Source organism: Lygodium microphyllum, chromosome 20 (genome assembly GCF_053477565.2).
Source record: "Lygodium microphyllum isolate KBCC chromosome 20, Lygodium_microphyllum_v1.1.10, whole genome shotgun sequence".
Taxonomy (NCBI): Eukaryota; Viridiplantae; Streptophyta; class Polypodiopsida; order Schizaeales; family Lygodiaceae; genus Lygodium; species Lygodium microphyllum.
The window spans coordinates 29,403,635-29,417,633 of NC_141154.1; the positions used below are offsets into that span (position 1 = coordinate 29,403,635).

The 13,999-nt window shown below is 42.7% G+C and overlaps 1 pseudogene; it reads right to left on the minus strand.

Annotated features, from left to right (window-relative positions):
- Positions 1-7,660: 7,660 nt before the first annotated feature.
- Positions 7,661-8,769, minus strand: LOC148018791 (uncharacterized; annotated as a pseudogene).
- Positions 8,770-13,999: the final 5,230 nt, after the last annotated feature.

The following is a 13,999-nucleotide window of genomic DNA, read 5'->3' on the forward strand; positions in this document are numbered from 1 at the left end:
AGCTTCTCCTCTCCTTGATTCCCCTTTCTGTCTTCGCCACGATGATCCGCAGGTCTTCAGTCGAGCCCCCATTCATGATTGGTAGATTTCCCAAATTCATCAATCGCTAAGTGACCGGACTCTGGCTGAAATTTGCAGCAACAATTCAGCAAGTCCTACTGTGTCAGCATCTCCTTCATTCGAACGCATGAAGACCAGTCTTTTTCCCCCCTTTTCGCCATTCAAATTCTCTTTTCCCAATTAGTCTCCTTTTCCCCTTCCTTTTCTCCTCTATCTTTAGTTTTTCTTTTTCTTGTTCACATGTCAAAATTAGGCAAGCGACCTTCCTCATTCCAGCACTTTTATAAAAGTCTGACATGAGCATAATTTTTGTCAAAGCCTTGCTGTGCTACTAATATGTCACCATGCCTTTTTCATTAATTCAACATTGACATCCAAGCAACCAAGATTATTTGCAAGAGGCATATCTTGCAGCAACTCTGATTCCTCCTTTAAATATCCTTCTTGTAGCATATCTCCAAAACACTTGCACCAAGGCTGTCATTGCACATAGAGCTAGACCAAATAGCAGCAGGACAAAGATCCTTTGGCATCAGTTTTTCATATTTTTCTAATACACGCACATCATGCATCCAAACAAAATCATGCGCATGCACTAAGGGAATATATACATTGGATACGGATTATTAAAATGCATCACACATCAATGAATCACACGCGGAAATTAACACAAATGCACAACAAAAGAAATGGAGGTGTATACGACTCGGATGCGCAGCAACACGACATCCACCCCCTCTAAACCTGCGCATCCTCCGGATGTGCCAACTATCCAGGATCATTCAAGTCCACAAACAGGTCAAGTCCATCTTCTGATTCTAGTAGACCTGTTTCTCCATCGGCTTCATCATCTATGTCTTCTGTCTCTTCTGCTTGTCTTTCACCTATCTGCTCTTCTTCTGTCAATGCTTCAAGTGCATATTCTTCATCTTCTCTTCTCTTGAAAATCTTGACTCGTTTTCCAGCAATAGGCACCCTCAATACTGTTCCATCTAATTCAGCCAGCTCATAAGTACCATTGTCAAAAACCTGCTTCACTTCATATGGTCCAAACCATCTTTGAACCATTTTTCTCATACTACTATGCTGATTTTCTAGACTACTGTCGTAGACTAGAACCCAATCTCCTTCTTTTATGGCTTTAGGCCTCAAGCGATGCCTTAAATCAAACCTGTCCTTATTTCTGAGATGGGCTGCCTTCAAACGGTCAACGGCTAGCTGCACATCTTCTGTCCTTCTCTCTAGTTGACGAATCCGAAGGGCTAACAACTCTTCTCTTGATAAATTCTCATGCCACGGAAGAACACTCCAAGTGAGAGCACAAATTTCAGTAGGCATGACAGGTTTTTGCCCATACATCAACTCCGCAGGCATGTATCCAGTAGTCACACTATGTGTAGAGCGATCAGCCCACAATGCAAAAGGTAGTAATCTCGGCCAATCTCCAATCCAACCTCTACAAGCTTTTGCCAATGCTTTAACTATTGGCGGATGTCCTCTTTCACTTTTGCCATTTCCCTCTGGATTATAGGCAGTAGTAAGAGCCAATTTAATCCCAAGCCGTGAGAAGAATTCTCTAGCTTCATCAGCATCTAGCTCTCCACGATCAGCTGTAATCTTGCCTATACATCCATACCTGCAAAATATCTCTTCCAACAAGAATTTACATACTGTAGTGGTGGTCTTCGTCTGCAACGGTCTACCTTCAACATAGTTTGTAAGATCCTCCCTAGCCAAGACAAGATATCTCATCTGCCAAAGTCCCACTGGCAAAGTAACCAAGTCTACCACCCACTTGTAATGCATACATAGTGGATAAGTCGGATGCAGCTCATCACGATGTCGCACTAAAGAGTAAAGCTGGCAGTCCCTGCAAGTCTCCACAAAGTGAGAAACATCTTTATACATCCCTTTCCACCAGTATCTTTCTTTGATTTTCTCATAGGTAACCCACACACCTCTATGTCCAGCCCATGAGCTCTCATGAAACTCTCGCATAATCTGTATCTGCATCGCTACATCACAAACTACTCTCAAGGGCAAGCCTCCTCTCTTTCTTGGATGCTTCCAAAGAAAACCATCTTTCAAGAAATACCCATAAGCCTTCCTTCTGATTTTCTTGAATTCATCATCTGTCCAATCAGCTCTTCGAGTCAATGAACTTAGATATTGTCCAATTTGCAGCCATTCATCAACATAAAGTTCTTCAATAAAGGCTTCAACAGTAGATACATGACAATCATGAATAAGAACAGAAGCAGCAAACTCTGTCTCATCATCTTCTGCAAGCATTGACTCCTCATCCTCATATCTCGCTCTAGAAAGCATGTCTGCAACTGGATTATCTTTCCCTGCTATGTGTCGAAATTCTGGATTCAATGATTTGATATAGGCAATCCACCGAAGCATCGCTATATCTGGAGTCGAGCAACTAGTAATCATGCCAAGCAAAGGCAAACAATCTGTTTCCACAACAACTGAAGCTCCAATAAAATATCCTTTGTTACACTTCAGTGCAGTGACTACTCCCCACAACTCTCTTTTGATCTGCGGATATCTCCTTTGTCGCTCATTAAGAACTTTAGCTCCAAAGCGGATTGCATACCTATTTCCATCAGCATCATCCTGTCCCACAGCCCAACCTATGCCAATAGGGCTAGTATCAACTGTCAACATGATCGGCCGTCCACACTGATAATCCGCCTTGCGTAGAGTAGGAGCTGATTGCAACAGCTTCTTGAGCTTACGCATGGCTTTTGAACGCTTCTCATCCCAATGAAATTTCTGCCCCTTTCGAAGCAGCTGATAGAGAACATCTGCAATATGAGCAAAATGAGGAATCCAAATCATGTAAAATACACAAGCTCCCACAAATCTCCGCACCTCTGAAGTAGTCGAGCAATACTCTGCAATCCTGTTTATGGCATCCACCTTTGCAGGAGAAGGCTTTCTGCCATAATATCCAACCATATGCCCAACTATGATGACTTCATTAACAGCAAAGACAGATTTCAGCCCTGAAAGTGTCAAATTTACCTCCTCCAATCGTGTCAATATTTGCTCACAAGCAATCAAGTGGTCAGCCACAAACTGTCTACATCCACGCAAATCAAGACTTTCATTCTTTTCTTCTTCTGCACAACCCTTAATAGGCACATCATCTAGAAAAGGCATGGTATACTGCGGAATATAGTCTCGAAGAACTCTATGCATAGCATTCATCATATGAGCAACTGAGTTTGTAGCACCTTGTGGCAAGGTACACATCCTCACAAGACCAATAGGTGTCCGCATAGTAGTAATATCCCTGCTTTCCAAGGCAAGCTGAAACTGATCATAACCTGAATACAAGTCACCTAGTGAATAGATGGCTCGTCCTGCAAAAGCCTCAGCAAATTCATCCACAACTGGACCTGTACCCACATTCCTGATTGTCACTTTGTTCACGGGCTGCATATCCTGAATAAATCTCAAAGTACCATTCTTCTTTGGTACAGTAAACCACCTGTTAGAATAGGGTGCAGAAGAGGGTTCCAAAATCCCCATTTTAATCTTCTCATTCAGCAACTCTATCAGCTTTGGCAAGTGTGCTTTAGGCACAGGTATAGGACGTATATTCCATGGTACATGAGGAACAGTGAAGATGACCATAGGTGCAACCAATTCAGGACTAATGCAGCCAATTTCCTGTGGAAAGAAAGCAAATGCCTTACCATGACGTCCAAGCATCTCTCTAAAACATTCTTTTTCCACTGGAAGCAAAAAATCATCATTTCCAATCTTCAATTCTGCAAGAGTTTCAGCTGTAAACTTATGTCCAATATTTGCAGGATCCCTCAACATAGGCTGCTTCATAGCTTTTTCAATCTGTTCATCACTATCAGAAGGAAGCGGGCCTGCAACCGGCTTAACCTTCTTATCAACTGTTTTATATTTTGTGTCAACCTTGGCATCATTCAGGCACTCTTTTCTTTGCTGCAATTTCTGTAAATTTTCAGCATCTTTCAACTCTGTTGGCTGAAAATTTTCAGCCTTTAGCTCTATGGACTGCATGGGTGCAGCCTGAAACTCTTTATGCAGAAATTTTTCTGCATTCAACTCTGTTGACTGAATGAATTTAGCCCTCGGCTCTATGGACTGCATAGATGCATCCTGAAACTCTGTATGCAGAAATTTTTCTGCATTCAACTCTGTTGGCTGAATGAATTCAGCCCTCTGTAATTCTATTAGCTGATCAAGATCAGCCATAAATTCAGTTTGCTGAGTTTTCTCAGCCTCTAACTCTGTTTGCAGCATAAAACCAGAAATTTCCTGAAACATATCCAAGGTTTGCACAGGTATGATCTTTGAACCCTTGCATACATCAGTTTTCAGCATTGCTCTTATCTCAAACAATGTATCTGCATAAGACATCCCTTCATACAATCCATCCACATGCTCTTCTGCTTGCAAAATACCTGCATTCTTCAACTCTTTCTCCTTACGACCAATGTACTGCCTGGCAGCTCTAGGCAAATCTGAAATTTTCTGATAACTCACTGAACTATCTGAAGTAAACCCAACAAAGTTATTGGAGAAAGACTGGCTGCCAGGAGGCGAGATCTCCTCTTTTCTCCGCTCCGTACCACTGGCGTCTCGCAAGACAGCGGTACCTAATGAAAATCCAACTCCTTCGCAAGTAGTGGTGCCTCACGCAAGGAGTCCCTGTTTCTCGGATGATTTACCCCAACAGTCATAAACTGAACAGCTCGCATACCATCTTTACTGCGTATCCGCGCATAAGCTGATCCGTCATCCATCACTTTTGTTTCCATTCTTGCTTCTGTAATGAAAGGCTGTCCAAGAATAATCGGATAGGAGCATGAATCCTGAACAAAGCAATGATAATCCTCTTCAACATTACCAATAGAAATTCTGATACTCGGACAAGCAGCATACATATCACCAGAAGTATTATTGGCGGCTCTCATGCGCCAGCCATGCTCTGCATCCATAGGCCACTTGCCACTCTCATAAACACCTCGAGCAATAAGATTAATCTCAGAACCATGATCAACTAAAGCAATCAAGGGAATTTTTTTCTCTCCAATCCTTACCACTGTCTCAGTGGTTGCTCTAGCCCAATGACTTCGTGAAAAATGGCTATGAGGAATAAGAATAGGGGTCTCATCATCTTCATACTGCATAGGCTGCACTATTTTCTCCAATTGCGGATTAACAGAAGCATTCTCAACCATCACTGCATCATCATGCTCTTTCCCAAGAGCTCCATGCCACAATCCCTGTAAAGCAGGTCCTTCCATCGCATGTCGTTTCCTCCGCAAAAGATCCTGCATCTGATCCTGTATTTCTCTTCTAGCAATCCCAAGAGCCTCTCCAACAGTAAAAGTGACTTCACTATTCAAAATTCTTTCATGAAAAATCTTACTCATATCCGTTTGCATATCAAGGTCTGACAAGAGCTTGAATCCTGGCTCTTTTCTTGGTTGCCTCTTTTCTTTCTGCTTGTCTCCCATTGGTTGATCAGAACCTGTTTGAGCTGGAGAATTTGGCATAGGTGGAGCTGTATCAGGTGGTGAAACAAAGTCACCCCCTCTAGTCTTTTTGGAGGAGCTAGGACCCTCCTCATCTCTTCTTCTCTTTTCTTCAACCATGGCATCTAAACCCTGCGTTTTAGCCATATAAGCAAAAATAGAATACCTGTCAACAGGAGAATCCCATCCTGTTTCTCCTCGGATGCTAGAGCCCACACAAGTCATAGTAGAAGTTTGAACTTTCCCTCTTCTCGCTATCTCCAAGGCAGAAGACCATAAAGCAGAGTCTCCATCAGATTTCTGCTCAAGCTGGACTCCAAAAGCTGAAGCATCTCCTCTAACACTCACATAAGCTGATCGCGCAGCCATATCATCAACAAGCTTCTTCATACCTCCCTTACCAAAGTTCGTGTCAAGAGGAGCGCCAGTCTCTGTCAGCCATATCTTCCCATCTTGTCCCCAGAACACTACATTCTTCTTACGTGCTTCCTGAAAAGCATCACAATCTCTGCAGTGTTGGTGCTCTGTACTATCACACCAAATACATCGTCGCCCTTTTCTTTGACCAGCTGGAAAAGCAGTCACTGGAGCTGGTGCTACAGCAGGTACTGACATAAGTTGCTCCTTTAACTTACCAACTTCAGCTTTGACTGCTTCAATCGTCAAATCCGCCAAGCCTTTAATAACATCATCTACAGATAAGGGCACTGGAGCAGCAGGAACTGGTGGATTCACAACAGGAGGAGTAGGCTTAGGCAAAGAAGTAGCAGGGGTAGAAGAAGAAGTCTCCAAGGATTTTTCAGGAACTGATCCTGTATTTCGATGCAATCTGACTCTCCTGCGCTGCTTCTTGACAAGAGCATTCACAGCATCAATGACATGTCTCCACTCAGTCTTTAAACCTGAATCAGTAGCTTGATCTTCCAAAAGATCATCCAACTTTTCCTGTAAATCAGCATCTGCAGCTTGCAAAAATAACTCCACTTTCTGCATCTCCAAAGCTTGCTGTTCAGTCCCATCCAACTGATCATAACGGCTTTCAAACTCTCGCAGAAGAGCGATAATAGAAAGTCCCTTATTAGGCATAGAAACCCATGCTAAAAAATTCCTGCGATTCATAAGACCTGTATCCTCCAGGAAATATTCATCTTTTAATGCCTTTTTAAATTCAGCCCAACCTGCATGTGCCTCTTGAATTTCTGCAATTCGACCTTCAAGAGCGCGCACCACGATCCGCAAGAAGTAGCGGCTCCAAACATCTTGAGAAACCCCAAAAAACTTCATCTTTTCTTCATACAAATGCAGGTAAGTTGACACTTGCTGGCCATTAAACTGCTTCATCTCCTGTTGGACAGCTTTCAAAGCATCCATAGCATCACTGTCACGTTTTGCATGAGCTTGCTGCTGCATATACATGGTAAATGACTGAAACAGGTTCTTCATGACCTTATCATCTGTCATCTCTTCTTGCGAGTCTCCCATCTTGCTGATGACGCAGCACTTTCACGTCGGGTTCACCAGAAATGTCGAAGAGTTCGTGCAAAAGCTGCAGAACACGGGGTTCAAGGAACAGCAAGAAATGAGGCTAACAAGAAGAACTCAAATATTGGATGTCAAAGTTCACTATATTCCTTGTCATAATCATAGAGTTACAACAAAGAAACTGAGCAAACCCATGTTCTTGATATGCTGTCATGAACAGTTTTGGTATTTCAACAAGTGATCCTTTCCTTGGTAACCAAAGATCCTTATATTTTATAAGTGGCCAAAAGCAGCAGCAATTCCCTGATTGTATTTGTCTAAATCCTTCGGCTAACTGTTGAAGGAAACCAATGAAATCTTGGACTTGGGGATAAGAGCACCAGAGAATAACTGAGTTGACTGTAATTTTGGACCTTGCCAGGACCAGGAAACTAATGAAAGGTATCCAACAAAGTCCAAATTCACTGAGAGGAGCTATTATTGAATTTCTTCCAAAGATATCATACTCTCCAACAGAGATCCAGAGGCCAATGAATAAAGTCTGTAAACATTATTACCAGCACGAATAGGTAAGAAAAATAGATTTATGGAAACAGGCGGTTGTAGGGCACACTTGACCCCAATGACTCTCTCTCTTTTCTCTCTGCTTTGACCAATTTAAGCATGTCCTGTAGATATGGCTGAAAAGGGGTTTGCTTGTCCTGCAGCTCCTTTGGTAAGTGTGAGTGCTTCAAGGAAAGGTCAATAGCCCGTCTGAGGCGTTGGTTGCGAGCATTGAACACAGACTGAGGAAATCTATTCAGTGCTTCCTTCACATCAAGATCCTGAATCTCATCATACAAGTCGTCATAGCGCAAACCGTAGCTTCTGAGCTTGGCGCCTAGAGCCGCAGTGTATCGCTCCGAAGCCCGTGAGCGACCTGTCTCTCGGTCGGTCGTCACCTTTGCATCATACATTGTGCCATGTGAGCTGAACAGGTTCTGGAGTTTGGCATCATCTACAGACCATGCAAGATTACCTACAAAAATCTTCGCAGTCGACCTGTTCCTGAACCACTTCGCATTCTTCGCGAGCCACTCAGGAGGGAAGGGTTTCCACTCCACAAAATCCATTCTGACATAGTGACCCTGGAACTTTGACTCATCGAGGCGGCGTACACAGTGACAGCCTGCCACTTCGTCTCGAACTCCACAAAGGCACCAACCCCCTGCTCGTTTCATGCGGGGTCATCGGTATACTCGAAGATCACAACGGTGACAGGATCCTCGATGCTCGTGAACCATCCGATGAGGTCGCTCTTGAGCTTCTCTCTGTCATCGGTGGGTGGGAGGTTGAAGAGCTTGAGTCTGCTACCCTGAGGGATGCCTTCGACATGTGAAATCTTGAAGAAATCGGGATCGATGGCAACGATGGCACACCTCCGCACAGAGCCTCGGTGGGGAGCCCCGCAGTGCAGGCTAATAAACCTAGTCGAGGAGCAGTGCCCTGTTGATCGCAAATACAAAGACTATCTACTAGAGGAGGCGATCAAAGAGGCATGAGGAACACCACAGGACCTTACTCTTGTCTTGTCCGAAGCGTTGATACACGCCAGGGAAGAAGAATCAACAGCGGCAGCCATAGCTTCTCCTCTCCTTGATTCCCCTTTCTGTCTTCGCCACGATGATCCGCAGGTCTTCAGTCGAGCCCCCATTCATGATTGGTAGATTTCCCAAATTCATCAATCGCTAAGTGACCGGACTCTGGCTGAAATTTGCAGCAACAATTCAGCAAGTCCTACTGTGTCAGCATCTCCTTCATTCGAACGCGTGAAGACCAGTCTTTTTCCCCCCTTTTCGCCATTCGAATTCTCTTTTCCCAATTAGTCTCCTTTTCCCCTTCCTTTTCTCCTCTATCTTTAGTTTTTCTTTTTCTTGTTCACATGTCAAAATTAGGCAAGCGACCTTCCTCATTCCAGCACTTTTATAAAAGTCTGACATGAGCATAATTTTTGTCAAAGCCTTGCTGTGCTACTAATATGTCACCATGCCTTTTTCATTAATTCAACATTGACATCCAAGCAACCAAGATTATTTGCAAGAGGCATATCTTGCAGCAACTCTGATTCCTCCTTTAAATATCCTTCTTGTAGCATATCTCCAAAACACTTGCACCAAGGCTGTCATTGCACATAGAGCTAGACCAAATAGCAGCAGGACAAAGATCCTTTGGCATCAGTTTTTCATATTTTTCTAATACACGCACATCATGCATCCAAACAAAATCATGCGCATGCACTAAGGGAATATATACATTGGATACGGATTATTAAAATGCATCACACATCAATGAATCACACGCGGAAATTAACACAAATGCACAACAAAAGAAATGGAGGTGTATACGACTCGGATGCGCAGCAACACGACAACGGCTATGTAAGATATTGGTTACTCTCTATCTCATCTACTCTTTCCATAACCCGAGAATCCATTAAACCCCAATCTTTTTCCTCTCTCCCCTTTGAATCTCTCACTCCTCTTTTGCTCTAAACCATGGTGGTAGACCTTCAACCCCCAACACGATGAAAGTGGTGAACCCAATGTGAAGGTCGGCTGCAGAGGAGAAAGCACAATGGGAGAATCAACAGGTTCGGGAGGAGATCCCTTGCAGCACTTGGTTCATCTGATACAAGGGAACCGACAACAACAATTGCAATTTCAGCAGAGAAGATGCAACTACAGCAACAATGGAGGCAAGATGAAGAGCGGAGTGATGCTGCTGACATTAAAGCTTTGAAGGCAGTTGGGTAGGAGCTTAAGCAATTTAATGGGAAAAATATGTCCTCTTTTATCCGCCTCTATACTGACAAGATGGTCTTCTTTGGGAACCCTCATCATGCTTGGAGCCGATACTTTGCCCGTTTGGCCGTGCATGGCCTCCAAGACCGGATTCATGGTCTTTTCCAAAAAGATGTGAAATGGTCTGCATTCAAGAAGGCTCCTCGAGAAGAATTCTTTCTTGAATATTCTGGCCCCATGACGAAGAAAATCTTCACTGAATGGGTTGCAAGGTCCAATAAGGGACTAGCTACCACTGCTCTTCACCGTGAATTTGAAAGCAAATTTTCTCAGCTAGATCCTGATGATCAGCAAAGTATGGAGAGCCAGAAGATTGAATTGTTTCTAAAGGTTGTGGATCCTCTTCTTCAAGAGAAGCTGACTGATCGGTTTGAAGATCCTGACTCTGAGATGGGATTGAATACTGCTTGGGGTGATGTCACTGAAGTAGTTAATATGATTGCTCGGAGAGAGCGGATGCGTCTAAGGTAGGGTTCTACCTCTGCGCCATGTGAGTCCATAAAAGAGCCTGTTCCTATATCTCGACCTCCTGTTTCTATGGCCGAGCAACCAAGAAATCCTATTGTTCCACCTCCAAAGAAGGATATCATGAACAAGCTGATCAAGAGCATGCGGGATCTCCATCTTAATCTAACGGAGATTAATTCTAAGGTGGAAAGGCTTGATGTGAAAGTGGAAGAAAGAGGCCAAAGACCCATACAAGAAGGCTTCAAAAGGCAATGTATCTGGTGTGACAACCTGCAGCACGATAAGAGGGAGTGCAATGCATTCCGTGAAGCTGAGGATCAAAAATTGGTCTTTTAGAAGGATGGTAAAATTCATGCGATCGAAACTGGGCTTCCTCTTGAGCCAAATTTCGGTAACGGTGGCATGAAGAAAAGACTAGAGGATTTGGCAACAAGAACAGCCTATGCAGCTATTGATGCAGCTACCTATGGGCTGCAAATTGAGCCAACCAATGAGATTGTTAAAGCATGTAAAGCTGATGTAAAATCTAAAGTGTGGATGCAGGCCTTAGATCGCATGGAGCGAGGCAAGGCGTCCAAAGATGATTTGACTACTGCCAGTCAATGCATCTGAGGAAGAACTAGATGGACCGAGCCGATTGATTCATTTTCAGCTTTCGCTCGGTTGGCTGAAATCAATAATCAAGAAGCTCTGGAAGAAGAAAAGAGAAGAAGATATTGCCGGTCCCTCCTCTTTAGGGGCCAACCAAACGTGAGACAAGAAGTAAATTGGATTAACAGAACGCTGTTGAAAATTCATCACCACTGCTAGAGCATATCATGGAAGATGCCCCACCAGCAAAGAAGACGGAAGGAAAGAGAAAAGGCAAACATCCCGGCGACAAGCTGCAGTCCCACATAGAGACTGCGATGGATCTCAAGCAGGTCCTAGAAGAAAGGATTCTTGGAAGCAAAATTGAATTTACATTGCGTGAAATTCTCGGAATTGCAAAACGAGGATTTCATGATGTAATAATTGATGTAATTAAACGGAAAAGACAATATGTTGGTGAAGAAACTGAAGAATCTGTGCATTCTTTTTTGCAAGCTCTTCATGTGTATTTACAGGATAAAGAGAAGCTAAATACTCAAGGGATTCGATTGGAGGCAATCAAAGAATTGATTGCAGCCATGGAAGACAAAGATCAAGACATCTATGAAGCTCAAATTGAAGAAGTTATTGTAGAGAATGTTATGGTGGGGTCTTCTCAATCCAAAGAGAAGCCCATGCATAAGAAAGAAGCTCATCTCCACAACATGCAAGAAGAGATTTATGCTCTTTTTTTTCCAAGTAGTCACTACTCCTGTACCCATTGGGCAAGGGCGACTACTGAAACCATTGACAAGATTGGAGAAAGAGAGATTCCATGCATTGCCCTTATAGACCATGGTTCGGAGATCAACGTCATGTCAAGAAGTCTCTATGAGAATGGTGAATGGCCCATAGATGTGGACCTGGGATGGCGCATGAGAGCAGCCAATAATTCTTCTGGCGATCTCTATGCGGCATATCCTTATGTACAGGTTACTATTGGAGATGTAAAAAATGAATTTCATTTTTTTGTTCAAGATTCTTGTATCTATCCTATCATTCTTGGTCAACCGTTTATTTATGAGTCTCATTTGGAGACAAAGGCCCTTGATGATGGTTCATCTTATGCTCTGATAAGAAGTTAGGATAATGACAAAGCTGTCCAATTTCTAACTGTTTGTGTAAATCATCACTGGAATAGAGATTGATTGAGAGATCATCCTGTGCCTCCTAATGCCTGAGAATTTAAGGGCTTTTGAGCTACATTGTTGTAAGTGGAGGCTATGGCAGTGCTTCATGTAATCAAAATTTGCCTCCACATGTAAAGGGGGCTATGTCAAAGGCTGATTTGCAGGTATGTATAGCCAACAATGTGGGCTGTTATAAATAGTTTTCAGCTATGAATAGGGCTGAAAGAAAGCATTTATGTCATGTGGGACGGGAGCTAAAGCAAGTTGATGTTTTGGCTGAAAATGAAGAAATTTCAGGACTATTTTATGGTTGATTTATAATGATACATTGGCTGAAATACATGCAGCTGTTCATGCAAAAAATCAGGCTGAAAATCAGTCCATACAGGTATGCACATTGGATATTTATGACATAATTCAAGAATTTGATGATCATGAAGCTTTTGGACAGCCAAACAAGGATGATGCAAGAGTAAAAACGAAGTACAAAACAATTGACAAGAAGATCAAGTCAGTGGCAACTCCACTACCTCTCAAAAGTGAGGGATTGACTGAAAGTACATCCAAACAGCTAAGTCTTCGTGACCCCAAAGATATTGGTCACCAATTTACAGCTGAAAGCTTACGGGAGCTAAAAATTAGTGAAGACTCTTTTTTCTTGCCAGCTGAAAAGCAATCTTTAATGCAGATATTGAAGAAACATGGAAAAGCTTTTTCATTTCAGCCTCATGAAATTGGCTATGTGGATCCAAGTGTTGTGGCACCAATGGTGATTTTCACGGTCCCATACATCCCTTGGAATCTTAAACCAATTCCAGTACCAAGGACTCATTTGCCTAAGTTACTGGAGCTTTTAAATGAAAAGATAAAGATGTGAATATTGGAGCCATCTTCAGCTCCATATTCTAACCGATGGTTTACCGTGCCTAAGAAGAATGGATCTTTGCGATTCATTCAAGATTTACAGCCTGTCAATAAAGTCACTATTAGAAATGTTGGTTTGGGTCCAATTGTTGATGAATTTACTAAGGCTTTTGCAGGTAGAGCAATTTATTCCATGGGTGATTTATATTCGGGCTATGACCAATTTCAGCTTGCTTTGGAAAGCCGAGACATTACTACAATGAAGATGCCTCTTGGTTTAGTCCGCATGTGTACTCTACCCCAAGGAGCTACAAATTCAGTGGTTCACATGATGAATGCTATGCACAAAGTATTGAGAGATTATATTCCCCAACTTACTCTTCCTTTCCTTGATGATGTATCGATCAAAGGATGTGAAATTCATGAGAAGAATGAAGATCTCAATGAGCTTGGATGCCACAAGTTTGTTTCCGATCATATTAATGATTGTGCTCAAATCTTGTCTAAACTGGAAGAAGTCCATCTTACTCTTTCAGGAGCTAAATCTGTTTTTGGAGTTGAAGAAGTTCTTGTGGTTGGGCATATGTGTGGCCCATATGGCCAAAAGCCTTCTCCAATCAAGATTGATGCCATCAGCAAAATGTGGAAAATATGCACAAATGTTTCAGAGGTAAGAAGATTTCTTGGAGCGTGTGTTTTCTATCTTATTTGGATCCCACACTTTGCTCATGTTGCTGAAAATCTTTATCAACTATTAAGAAAAGGCCAAAGGTTTATGTGGGGAAAAGAGCATACTCAAGCTGTTCAAAAATTGAAGAAATTGCTTATTTCAGCCCCCACCTTGAATGAAGAGGGCTGATTACTCTAATGGACAGCCTATCATACTCACAGTAGACACAAGTCCTATTGGGATAGGATGGGCTGTTGGTCAAGATGATCTTGAGGGCAACAGGTATGCAATCTGCTTTGGAGCGAAGGTTCTTAATGAACG